Below are 13,608 nucleotides of genomic sequence, written 5' to 3'. Positions count from 1 at the left end.
ACAGGTGTGTGACTATAGTACCACAGCATGGGTCCTGCAACGTCGTTGAGTTTGTGTTGATGCTCCAAGCAGTAACACTTCTCCCATGGAAAGATGCCAGGTTTGTCCCTTCAGAATAAGACCCATGGTGCAATGGGGCAAGTGGAAGCTGGCGTTCCGTTAAGCAGAGTGGCAGCAATATTTGGTGACAGCCCTGGTACCATTTACAAAACTTAGGACCAAGTTCTGTGAGACTGGTCAAGACAGACCACGAAGTGGCCGTCCCAGGAAGACAACGCCCCAAGAAGACCGGTTCCTCATCCTTGCTTCACTGAACAACCATCCAGAGATTTTTACAGGCAAGATTTGCACAACGGTAGCACAGACAGATGTCAGAGTTGCAGGACCCATGCTGAGGTGCCAGTCACCGAAGTTAAGTTTCCGAACTTTCTGTGGGGAGTTTTATTTCCATCTCAACGAATAAAATGTAACTTGTAACTTGTCATTCACACACACACACACACACACACACACACACACACACACACACACACACACACACACACACACACACACACACACACACACAGTGTCTGCCACCTTCGCACCTTGTCTCAATTCCTCTGCAAAACCAACCCAGTACAGAAGGTTATAAGTGGGAACACACTGCATTGCACCAACAGTGGTACACAGAGTGAAACACGTTGTTAATTTATCCATTTGTAACAGCGCAATACTGAAGACTATTATAATTACCAAGCCATTATCAAAGTATGTGGTACCGCTTTCTTTCCTCTAGAATAAAGTCAACATTCTTCCATTCAGAGTCTACAACACCAACAGAACAAACTCATACATTCTATTACAGTAAGGCTATAAACGTGGGTGCGTGGGTGCGTGGGTGCGTGTGTGCGTGCGTCCGTGTCAGTGGTGGAAAATATATTTTACTTAAGTATCAATACTGTGTGTGTGTGTGTGTGTGTGTGTGTGTGTGTGTGTGTGTGTGTGTGTGTGTGTGTGTGTGTGTGTGTGTGTGTGTGTGTGTGTGTGTGCGTGTGCGTGTGTGTGTGTGTGTGCCGGCGGGCGTACGTGTGCGTGCGAGAGAGAGAGAAAGACTCCCTCAGGATGCTTTAAAATATCAGTACTAAAAGGTTCTACATCTTGCCCGCACTCCATCCTCAAAGGACTCAGAGCTGTACTTCCCTAAGGGTGGCCGAGCACAAACATGCTGCAGATTTCACAAACCAACTAAAGTAGAAAGTTTATCTTCATTGCCAAAAGATAAGTGAACACACAAAGAAAAGTTGAGAAAAAAAAATCACTGTCGATCCATTTTTTATGATACAAATCGAAATGGAAATGAAAAGAAAACAGAAGAAAATGATCATATAACAGAATCAAATTATGGTTAACAGCATTAAGGATAGCACTGCATAATCTGCTAACAAGAAAGGCAGAAAAAGACAATGCATTTGCAAAACATTGGCTATAGGTTTGGCAACAAACCAAATCACCCGGTTGGCACGATTGAATGCCCCAGTAAAATATTGTATTTCAACATCAAGTCAATAATGATCAGATTAACGATATTCAAAAAGTTCTATGAGAACATTATAGGTTCACAGATTGATTTAGATGAGCTCAAGGAAGGACCGTTCTTCAACAACTTAACTAGTCTGCAAATAATAGATGACCAGGCTGGTCTCTTGGCATCTCTCTACTACAGTGGTTCTCAACCAGTGGTCCGGGGACCACCAGTGGTACTTGAGGGGGTTCCAGGGGGTCCCCAGCCAAATTAATAGGAACCAAATTGACCCTTATGTGTCTGTAACTCTAAGAGTGTACGAATGGAACCAAATGGACCCTATTTGGTTCCATTCGTACACTCTCAGAGTTAAATGAACACTGATGATGACGATGCTACAGTGTAGATTGGGACCCCCGAGAAATCTAAATGGTTGAGTGCCTGGCATATCTTTTCAAATGGGGGTCTGTGGGCTAATTATGTGTCAATTTGGGGGTCCTTGACGCGAAAAAGGTTGAAAACCACTGCTCTAATAGATACAGAACAACTGTATATTCTCACTCCAAACAGGGAAATATCCACAGTCAGAAAAGTGTGACTCCCTAGTTCCTACCCTCCTTCCAAACCAACATAAAAGAGCACCTGTCTGCAATTTGGAACTGGATGTAGACAAGTCTTCTAGCTTGCCAAAATAAATTACCCCCGGCCGTTTTTTCTGTAAATATACTTTTACTGCTTTAACAAGCTCTCAGGGCTTTTTGTGTTATCCTTTTAGAATTATTGTATAACTGTACTCAGTAATTGTTTTGCATACTGTTAATAAAACCGAAATAATAATCTCCGATCAACACCTGGCCCTACCCTACAATACCCCGGACACCCTTGACTCCAATATCCGCACATCTGCCAAAAACCTTGACATAAACCTTGACATAATCGAACAGTCGTCACTTAGAGACGACTGCAATTGGTCCAGAACGCTGCCAAAAAAAAATCCCTCATAATATGGGGTCGTGGTATAAAAAAGTTTGAGAACCCCTGGTCTAAACCATAATAATTTCAAAAATAATGATCTGTATATTGAAACTTCAGAAACTGTAGGATGCCAGGTAAGCAAATGAACCTGGCATCTGTCTAAATAACATGCTATCTACATTACATGTTTAACCTTTGCACAAGACTGCATGGTTGTCAAGGCTATAGGTCAAGTCCTTCAGGCTAAGGTGGGAGTCTGACACAATCTCCACAATCTTGGAACGCTACAAAGTGTACTCTGCCTCACAAACAGTTAAGCTGTCAACTTTTACATTCACCAAAATATATTTTTTTAAATGTCCATCTCTGCTAATTAGCAGCAAGCTAGGCTTTGAATAATTTGCCGGGGGTGGAGCTGGGACATCCATCCACTTCCTTTTCTACTCACGTTTCGGCACTTCTGATGGCAAGAAGCGCAACCACCTACATATAGATGCACTGTGGCGCCACAGCTTAGCTAAAAACACTGCTACATCATTACACTATATACTGTATGTTATCTTAACATAGCCTGACGTTTCTTCCGGTTAAGGGGGAGTTTTTCGTTGCCATTGTCGCAAAATTGCCTGCTCAGGATGGGACTGTCGGGTCTCTCTGCTCTACATGTAAAGTGTCTTGAGACAACTTGTTGTGATTTGACACTTTAATAAAAATGGAATTGAATGGAATTGAACACTATAGAGCAGTGGTTCTCAAACTTTTTCGTGTCAAGGACCACTAAATGAATGTGCATTTGGCCGTGGACCCCCATCTGAAAAGAACCCAAGAACCCAAGGTTCTTATACAAGATTTGTATACAAGATTTTTTTTAAAATAGCTGATATAGGGCCATGGGGGTCCCCGGACCCCACTTTGAGAACCCCTGCATTAGACCACAGACCACCATAGCTCTGAGAGTGTACAAATGGAACCAAATGGACCCGCAAGGGTCCATTTGGTTCCATTTGTACACTCTGAGAGTTAAAACCACATAAGGGTCCATTTGGTTCCTAACTATCCATCATCTATCCATCATTTATCTGGGGAGTTTCCACCACTGGACTGGATCCAGTGGTGGAAAGTAATTAACTAAGTAATGTACTCAAGTACTGTAATTAAGTACAATTCTGAAGTATTTGTACTTTTCTTGAGCATTTCCCAATTTTCAGTACTTTTACTTCTACTCCACTTTCATCTCAGAGGCAAATATGGTACAAAATGTTCAGTGGAAGCGTTTGAACATTGTGTGAGGCCAACAGTGTCTGGATCAGACAACACTATAATGGTGACCTTTAAAAAGGGTCTTCAGAGTCAGACACCTGGCTCTGTTTCACCTGCAGAGCTTTGGCCCTGACTCAGCGACAGTCTGCCGTTCAACAGTCCAGCGTTACCCTTTAGGCTTAATGCCAGGTGTCCTCCGCGACAGATCATGGTGGTGGTTCAACTGTGGACGGTGTACTGTGTGTGTCTGCAGAATGTTGATTCACTCTGGTATGTGAGAATCACAAATGCAGATTTGCCCGAAATGCCCCCTATACCCGCATATCTGTCTAAATACCAAAAAAAGGAAACACCCATAAGACAAACATGGGCATATTCTCCTTCTACAGCACCGCCACCAAGGTATGGAATAGTCTAACCCCATCCCTCAAAAAATGCAGTTCGCTGGGCTCATTTAAAACAGCCCTAAAAACTCATCTTTCTGGAGGTCAAAAGAGGAGGTAGTACCAGTTTCCAGGTAGACAGTCGACCCCCCCCCCCCCTTTTTCTGTACATATTTTTTGTTTTACTTTTTTTCTCACGCTTTTTTCTTTTTTTTTGTACATAGTGTTATTCTTCTCTGTATTTTTATGTTTATATTTGAACTGTTTGGTTGCTACTATATATGTCTATGAAATGAATACCAAGGACCCCAACGGAAACAAGTCCGTAAGGACTTTTTTGGTCAGACCTTTTAGTCAAAAGTATTATTAATGTAATTGTGATATTTTACATTCTTTTTGCCTAATAAAATGTTCAATCAATCAATCAAAAACACAACATGGAGCTTTGATTAGACCGATTCTGAGACACTGTGGTTACATTGCTGTCTGCATCGCGGTTTTCATTTTAAAATCTGGTATTTCCACTAGTGAACGACACCGCTGTGCGACCGCCGACCAAGCAGAAAAAAATGGGCTTTAACCACCGAGCCACTGGAAAAATAGACGTTCATGGTTAGAACGTGTGGAATCGGAGGAACCCGGATCCACCATTGAGGAACCGGAATCGGTTCCGTCACATTTTGGGACCCAGTTTTCATCACACTGTGAGAGCTGGTGGTTCTCAAACTCTTCCAAGGACTACCATAACTCTGAGGGCGGATTCACACTGGGTCCGTTTGAATCAAACCGTTCCCGAGTACGCTTGGCTTCTCCCAGCTGGCCAGCATTCACAATGGCCAAGACTCGAGACCATTTCATTTAACAGTAATGGTAAATATTTGCCTCATGGGGGCGCTGTGGACTATGGGGCTTTGGGAGAGGGAATGTCATTCACAGAAGAAAAGTCACTCTAGAGTGAATAATAAAGTTTGACTGTGTTCCTGATGTTGTCTTGAGTTATAATAGCAACAGATCAACAATACACAACCAAAGCAGTGTGTGCACTGGTCTTTGAAACCTCGAAATGTAACGTTGTCTCGTTAATATGATATTGGCGTCACGGACGCATCCTTGGTATTTTAGCAGTGACGTCACGGACTAATCCTTAGTACATTTATCCTTATATACGCGTTCGCTACACATGTGTTTTTTGTTTATTATTTTTCACGGCTCGCGCTACTCAAACACTAGCGGGATTATTATTTCTTGTCAACATTCAAGTAGAACTATGAGAAGGTACAACCCAGCTAAAATAACGTGTAGTTATAAAAAATATAAAAGGATATATGATTAGCAGTCCACTTCCTTCTCTTGGTACAGATGGATTCACACTGCAACGTTCCGTTCCCGAGCGCGCAGCAATCGGACCTGAGACTACCTCCCCAGGTGGTTTCGGGTACGGTACGGTGATGCGTTACGGGGAACGGTTCGCTACGTTCACACTACCACAACATCTGCCATGTGGTCCGGGGTGCGCACCCGGGACCATAGTGTGAAGCCGCTATCAGAGTGTACAGCCCTGTAAGGGTCCATTTGGTTCCATTTGTACTCTCTCAGAGCTACAGACCTGTAAGGGTCCAGTTGGTTCCATTTGTACTCTCTCAGAGTTACAGACCTGTAAGGGTCCATTTGGTTCCATTTGTACTCTCTCAGAGTTACAGACCTGTAAGGGTCCATTTGGTTCCATTTGTACTCTCTCAGAGCTACAGACCTGTAAGGTTCCATTTGGAACACCCCTATAGGAATCGTTAAAAGGGAAGCGTTAAGGAATCGGACCGCTAAGAGGGAATCGTTAAGGAACCGGAATCGTATAAATACTAAAGGTTTACCAAACGTATTCATGGTGTGAACTAACTAATGTCAGAGAGGGGTTAAGCACTTATCACATCAGGTGCCAAACACGGTAAAATCCGTGTTTTCAAAGAGTAGCGCATAGGTGCCGAACACGGTAAAAAAAAACGCATTATCGATCTTTTCGTTTTTTTCCACAAGGGGGGGGGGGGGGGGGCTAGCACAGCTCTGGAATCACCCACGGTGACTCCTTGCAAAAAAACTCCATATTTCCTTAACTTTTTACAGTGGGGGAAACGAGTCCCGTTCGATCCGAGATTACTCCGCCATGGTGACTCGCGTGAGAGATGTTATTGTTCCAGGCGTCAGCCAGGACCATCCACCATCGTGCACGCATATATATTGTTTACAATCGGGTGCTCGTCGTGGTGTCTGCAGCTGTAAACGGCGTAGCGTTAAAACGGTGAGATCTCTGGCACTCAACGTCACTTTTTTTAAATAAAACTCCGGATGTGTTAAGCCCTATTTAGTTGATCTACAAGCTTGTATTGAACGTAAACGTCTGAAAATGTTAGATTTATTTTTTAAATGTCCACGTATAATGGCATGCCCAAAATAGGGTTGAGGGTTTAAAGGGGTATTTCACTTTCCAAAAAACTTTGGGTCATTTTTACGTCTACCCAGGCTTTTGTGAGCCCCCCAGACCGTTTTTAAGTTGCTTGATTCATTATTTAGATATTTAATATTCATTTATCAGACACGCCCCCTTACTATACAAACCCATTATAACTTCAAACTCCATTTTTAACATGTTAGATTCATCAAAAACACCCGTCCTTGGTTCTGGTGACTCACCCTAACCTCTTAATACGTGCGGGGGCCGTGTTTTTTCGATAACTTTTTTCATTTATTTTATTAAATTTTTTTATCGTATTTAATTTTTTTAATTTTCAAAAATATATATTAAAAATAAATGAAAAAAGTTATAGAAAAAACACGGCCCCCTCGCGTATTAGGAGGGCAGGGTGAGTTTGAAGTTATGATGGGTTTGTATAGGAAGGGGGTGTGTCTGATTAAATGAATATAAAATATCTAAATAGTGAATCAAGCAACTTAAAAACGGTCTGGAGGGCTCACAAAAGCCTGAGTAGAAGATAAAATGACCCAATTTTTTTTGGAAAGTGAAATATCCCTTTAAGCCGTAGTCAGGCACAACGCTAGGTAGTTGCAGCCAGTCCATAACACATTTGTGGAGCTGGCGGAGTGTGTAGTGCTGAGGATTCAGTCAATTATATGACCAAATAATAACTTGTGATAATTACTTCCAGGCATACAGTAGCTGGGTGTCAAACAATATTTACGTTAAAGTCAATAGAGCCCCAGTGTTTCTCCAGAGCCCACAGACACTGACAGAGAACACCCTGACCTCAGCTGAGTGAAACACAGTCCCGGAGCGACAGTAAGTAATCAGGGATGATGGCGGGCGGCTCCCGTTGACGAATGGCTCCGTTTTTTTCGGGGAGCGAGACTTCCAGCGGAGCTCCGGCCTTGAACCGAACATCGACTCCCAACGGGGTCATCGGGCACTTAACGGATGGACCGCCGTTCTCTGTCAATTTTCCTCACTTAACTACTTGTCCCATGGTTAACCCTTTAAGACCTGAAGCCGATTCTAGAAATGTCTTAAAAATTCCAACAGTATTCTGAAAAAAACCTATGTTTCTATATCAGTGGGGCTCAAACTTTTTCATGTCAAGGACCCCCAAAATGATATGTATTTGGCCGCGGACCCCCATCTCAAAATATGTTGTTCCAGGGACCCCCAGAAGCAAAGATTTGAGTTTCAAACGTTTGCTTTAAAAATATATAGATTCAAAGATTTGCACAAATTTTCTCGATTTTTCAAAACTAGCAGATCTACAAGCTCATAGCGCGGCACTCGGTGCCGCGCTATGAGCTTGTATATCTGCTATTTTTGAATAGCCATAGTGTAAAAGAATGCTTTTTAGCTCAAATTTAAAAAATAACACAGATGCGTACCAGGGCTTAAAGGGTTAATAAATCCCAGATTCATGACTGTCAGTGTTGAGTTCCTTTCACACCAAGTGGCCAGTAGCTACTGCCTGCTTATAGCCTACAGACTGCTATTATGTAACCTTGACTCTATCACGTCCCATTCATGGCTCCACTTCCACTACAACACGTTTTTATAAGTGACACTGAAGAAGAAAAATGAGGGTGATTTACTGTCCTCGGCCGGCTGCTTTCTCCACCTTTCCCTCATACAATCTCTCCCCCCCTCTCTCTCTCTCTCTCTCTCTCTCTGTAGAGGAAGAAGTACTCAGATATTTTAAAGTATCAATACTGCAATGTAGAAATACTCTGTTACAAGTAAAAGGATTGTGTTACTTAAATGTAAAAGTACAAAAGTATTGGCATCAAAATATACTTAAAATACCAAAAGAAAATGTACAAAACATATTTGAAAATAGCAGATCAACAAGCTCACAACGCGTCACATCGCAATGCTTTTTTTTCAAATGGCGACAGCTATTTTCAAATAGCTACATATAAAATAGGGCTGAATGTGGTTAATGTGTGTTTTATAATATAATCATTTATATCTGCAAAGTAACTAGTAACTAAAGTTTTTAAATAATTGTAGTGGAGTAAAAGTACAATATTTGCCTCTGAGATGTAGTGGAGTAGAAGTAAAAGAACTGAACATTGGAAATTCTCCAGTAAAGTAAAAGTACCTCAAAATTGTACGTAAGTACAGTACTTTGGTAAATGTACTTAGTTACTTTACTCTCTCTCTCTCTCTCTTTCTCTCTCTGTTGCCACCCTCTCTCATGAATCATAAAGGGCTGCTGAGTTTTTTCTTTCACTTTTTTTATGGCCAAAGGAAACGTGCTACATCCACACTAACTGAACTGATTATTTCCCATGGTTTATGTTCTCCTCAACACAAACAAGCAGCTCATTGGAACATTATAAATCCTGATGAGACGAGAGGCCGTGCTGCATATGAAACACCTCGGCAGCCAGGAGCCAGATTTACATCCCAGTCGTCTACTGTATATTTCCTAAATATTGTTTGGTAGATTAACCCTTTTAGACCGGGAAAGTATCTGTGTCATTTTTGGATTTCTTTGGGCTATTCAAAAATAGCAGATCTACAAGCTCATAGCGCGGCACCGAGTCCCGCGCTATGAGCTTGTAGATCTGCAAAAAAAGTGTTTTAATCGTGGATTTTTTTCGCGCAAATCTTGGTAAATACACATATTTTTTAAGCCAACATTTGTAACTCAAATCTTTGCTTCTGGGGGGGGTCCCTGGAAGAAGATATTTTGAGATGGGGGTCCGCGGCCAAATACTTATCATTCTGGGGGTCCTTGACGTGAAAAAGTTTGAGAACCACTGATTATAGCAACGTATGTTTTTTTTTCAAAAGATATTTGTAGAATATATATTCAAAGATTTGCAAAAAAAAAACGTTTTTCTTTAAAAAATTGCAGATCTACAAGCTCATAGCGCGGCACTTGGTGCCGCGCTATGAGCTTGTATATCTGCTATTTTTTGAATAGCAAAAGAAATCTATAAAATGTCACAGATGCGTTCCCGGTCGTAATGGATTAATCTCCATCTGCCTCTGAGGAGAAGAGAGGAGAGGAGAGGAGAGGAGAGGAGAGGAGAGGAGAGGAGAGGAGAGGAGAGGAGAGAGGAGGGACATTTTCCTGCATCCAGGGACTTATAAATCAGATGCATTTAAATTACCCAGCCAGTCAACGATATAGCTGAGTAATGGAAAAAGCTTTAAGTCTCTGAACCTAAAGTCCTCTTAGTGAAATCTGCATCATCGTTTGAGTCACTTCATGAAGCTTGATTTTATACTCTCTGTGTTATGATCTGTTTTTTTTTACTTTTGTTTGACCTCCATTTTTGTACTTAACTCTTTAACTGCCAATGACAAGATTTCTTGCCAATGACAGGAATGTCGAGATTGTGTTTTCAGTGCTGTTCCACTAGATGGCGCTGTTCGCTAACCTGGGAGTCACCATTTGACACCCAGAGTAGCGAAGCAGCAGCAAATCACGTGATCGCAAAAAAGACAGCCCATTCACTTCCTTGTTATTCGATTTGGAAAATTTGCTTTTTTTCTGTTTCCGTAGCAGCCTACACAAACAGCCTACATTCAACTGCCCATAACTATGGAACGGATGATCGCGGCGGCACGCTTTTTCCCCTCTGATTCTACGAGACTCGGATACGTCTTTTAACTCTTTGACTGCCAGAGTATTTTCATAAAGTACTCCCCCAGTGCCAGCGATTTTCGTGTTTTTTTGTTTTGTTATTTTGTTATTTAATTTTCATATAGTAAGTCTAGCTGGGGTTTTGAACTCATACGATGGTTCCACCACTAGAGAGCACCAAATAGACACTTTCATCAGCTCGCTGACTCGCTGCCCCCCACCAAACAGCCCCACACAGTCAAATACGTCATACCGGATGTGACGTGTTCTCAGATTCTCTGATCGGCGAAAATTACGATGTGATACACGACGGCGATGACTGTTCGTCACCCAGACCATAGATTATAGAAGGGGAGGTCTCCGTTCGTTTTTTATACCGTGTGAAAAACCGTGTGTTTCCCTATTCTGGCCGAAAATGACCGTGGAAAAAAAAAGAAAACCGGAAACGGAATTTGCGTCATAAAACCGGATGCAGTGGTGCATGGGTGAAGTAAGTGGAACCTGAAACCTAGAGTGATACATTGCAGAATAATGCGATCAGAGATTAAACAATGAACGCGCGTCCAACGCGTCTAACGCGTCGCCGGCCAACTGGACAAAGTAGCACTTGACGCCCAAATGGACCCTTACAGGTATATAACTGTGAGAGTTATGGAGATCCTTGAAGTGACAGTTTGTCTATAAGGTGCTGGTGCTAGAGGCCAATAAAAGCTCCATGATGAATGTGAGCGCTTAAATCAGCTCTTCCCGGGCCAGTGATAAATCTGTTCTCTACTGTATCGTTGTGTTAAGTTAATCTGTTCAGAAGTTATGTGACGGGCCAGGCCCCAATATCACCAACCCCACCGCCCCGCCATCTGGACACATCCACCTGAAAGGTCAATCCCTTCTCCCTTGGCCCAGGATCAACCTTTATAGGTGGCAGCTACTGAAAACAATGCTGTCGGTGTACAGTATATAATATATACCAAGATTATATCATATTTACGGTTTTATACTTATTTTTGTTGTTGTTATTATCTATGCTGCAGCATTGTCTGAAGGAAGCCAAACAAACATACGTTTTACTCTTATGTACCAGTACACAAGATGCAATGTGGGAACCCATCGTCAAAAAAAAGAGAGGAAAAAGCAGTGCCCAATCTGTTCTTATTGAACAGTGAGATTACACAAGATGTGTAACGATAAAGCACAACCCTGAACCTTTCAACTAAGTGTTGTCACTCTGACTCAACTCAACTTTAAAGTCATTCTTTACAGCAGAGGTCTTCAACGGGGGGTCCGGGACCCCTAGGGGCTCCTCAAAGTTACTACAGGGGCTCCGCCGAATCTTTGTGTGATATGATATTTTTGACATTAACCACTTGAACCCTATAGCATCCCTTTTCTGAGGAGAACTTTAGCCAATAGTAGCAGATCTACAAGCTCACAACGCCTCGCAGCGCGAGGCGTTGTGAGCTTGTAGATCGGCTATTTTTGGCAAAGAGGTTTGGTGTAGAGGGAAAAAAGAGCAGACCAAGTAAAACAAAAAAGATGACACACAATTTTATACATAGAGGGGGTCCCTGCTTCATCTCTCTCTCAGCTAGGGGGTCCTTGGCCTGAAAATGTTGAAGACCCCTGCTTTACAGGTGTAAAAAGATTCAAGCACCATCACTGCAGTTTAAACAAAGGTGAAAAGACATATAGAGAAAGAAAGAAACAGGTCATTATGAACAGTGTGAAATATACAGTGTACATACATAAGGTACGTGATATAAGGTGCGTGGTCACAAACAGCACCGGGGTGAGGCAGTTACACTGCAGCAGATGCAAATTCATTGATGCTTGAGACAGAACAACAGAACCAAACATCCAAGTAACCCTGCTGTGTGCATTCATGCAGTACGAGTGTGTGTGTGTGTGTGTGTGTGCGTGCGTGCGTGCGTGCGTGCGTGCGTGCGTGCGTGCGTGCGTGCGTGCGTGCGTGCGTGCGTGCGTGCGTGCGTGCGTGCGTGCGTGCGTGCGTGCGTGCGTGCGTGCGTGCGTGTGTGTGTGTGTGTGTGTGTGTGTGTGTGTGTGTGTGTGTATGTGTGTGTGTGTGTGTGTGTGTGCGTGCGTGTGTGTGTGTGTGTGTGCGTGTGACACTTTTGTACTTTTACTCAAGTACATTTTGATTACCAGACTTTTACTTGTAACCGAGTGTTTCTACATTGCAGTATTGATACTTTTACTTAAGTAAAGAAATTTGGTACTTTTTCCACCAATGGTGCGTACGTGAGTAGAGTGGGTCCTGTGTGGAGATCTAAAAGCCAAACAAGCCACTACACAGTGTCTATACTTCTCTGTTCAACTCCCCTGACTCCTACACAGTGTCCTGGAACACAGTGAGCCAAAAAAGACCTTCCTTCCATGAGCTCCTCGCCTGCCTCGATCTCACCCGACAGACACCGCCGCTGACCCCATCAAACATGTGTAGCAAAGCCTCCTTCAGCCTCCACCACCCCAAGGACACCGCCAAACTACAGTGGTGGAAAAAATACTTTTTTTTCTATTTTTTTACTTAAAGGTACACCCAAAACATTACTTGATAGAAAATAAGTAAATTCTTTGGGTGAACTACTCCTTAAAGTAAAAGTAAAAGTCCAGTAATCAAAATTCACTTGAGTAAAAGTACAAAAGTATTGGCATCAAGTACCAATAGTAAAAATACTCGTTATGCAGAATGTCCCATTTCACAAGGTATGTATACATTTTATTAAAATCTTTTGAAAATAGCCGATCTACAAGCTCACAACGCGTCGCGCTGCGACGCGTTGTGAGCTTGTAGATCGGCTCATTTTCAAATGGCCAAAGTTTAAATAGGGCTTAAGTGGTTGATGTATACAAAGTAACTAGTAACTAAAGTTTCCAAATAATTGTAGAGGAGTAGAAAAGTGCAATTCTCCAGTAAAGTAAAAGTACCTGAACATTTTACCAAAATAAAAGTACAGTACTTGAGTACATGTACTTAGTTACTTTCCACCACTGCCAAACTCTGTCCCTCTCTCTCTAAACCTGTCAAAACGCACAGAATCTCCTCCTTTGCCTTTATCTCCTCCTGTCAAGGCTGGAACTGCTGCAAAAAGTACACAATCTACACAAACATTGTCCCCGGGTCCACAGGCAGGACAAGAGTCTCCAGAAGTTCCAAAACTAAAACCCAGCGCTGCCAGGATTCGGCACAATAAAAATCCATAAGTGTTTAATTTCTCCATTTGTAACTCAGAGAGTGTACAACATCCATTTGGTTAAATGTGTACTCTCTCTCTCTCTCTCTCTCTGGGCATTTTTCACACTTGGAACCTTCCAGCGTTCCTAACTCAGAGCGTGACTCAGCTATTTCTTCCTGCATAATGTGAACGCTCCAAAAGAACCAGTGGTG

General features: G+C 42.4%; 1 pseudogene across 1 annotated transcript in view; it reads right to left on the bottom strand.

Moving 5' to 3' along the window:
• LOC308092844 (contactin-associated protein-like 4) overlaps positions 1 to 7,513 on the bottom strand; it is a 209,148-nt pseudogene extending 201,635 nt beyond the window's left edge. The window contains exon 1 of the transcript in view: positions 7,354 to 7,513. The product of the transcript in view is annotated as a contactin-associated protein-like 4 (transcript). The remainder of the gene's footprint in view (positions 1 to 7,353) is intronic.
• Positions 7,514 to 13,608: the final 6,095 nt, after the last annotated feature.

This window comes from Gymnoscopelus braueri (assembly GCF_963280865.1).
Source record: "Gymnoscopelus braueri genome assembly, chromosome: 10".
Classification (NCBI taxonomy): Eukaryota; Metazoa; Chordata; class Actinopteri; order Myctophiformes; family Myctophidae; genus Gymnoscopelus; species Gymnoscopelus braueri.
The sequence above is the reverse complement of the archived record's forward strand: the minus strand, read 5'-3'. Positions and strand labels throughout refer to the sequence as shown.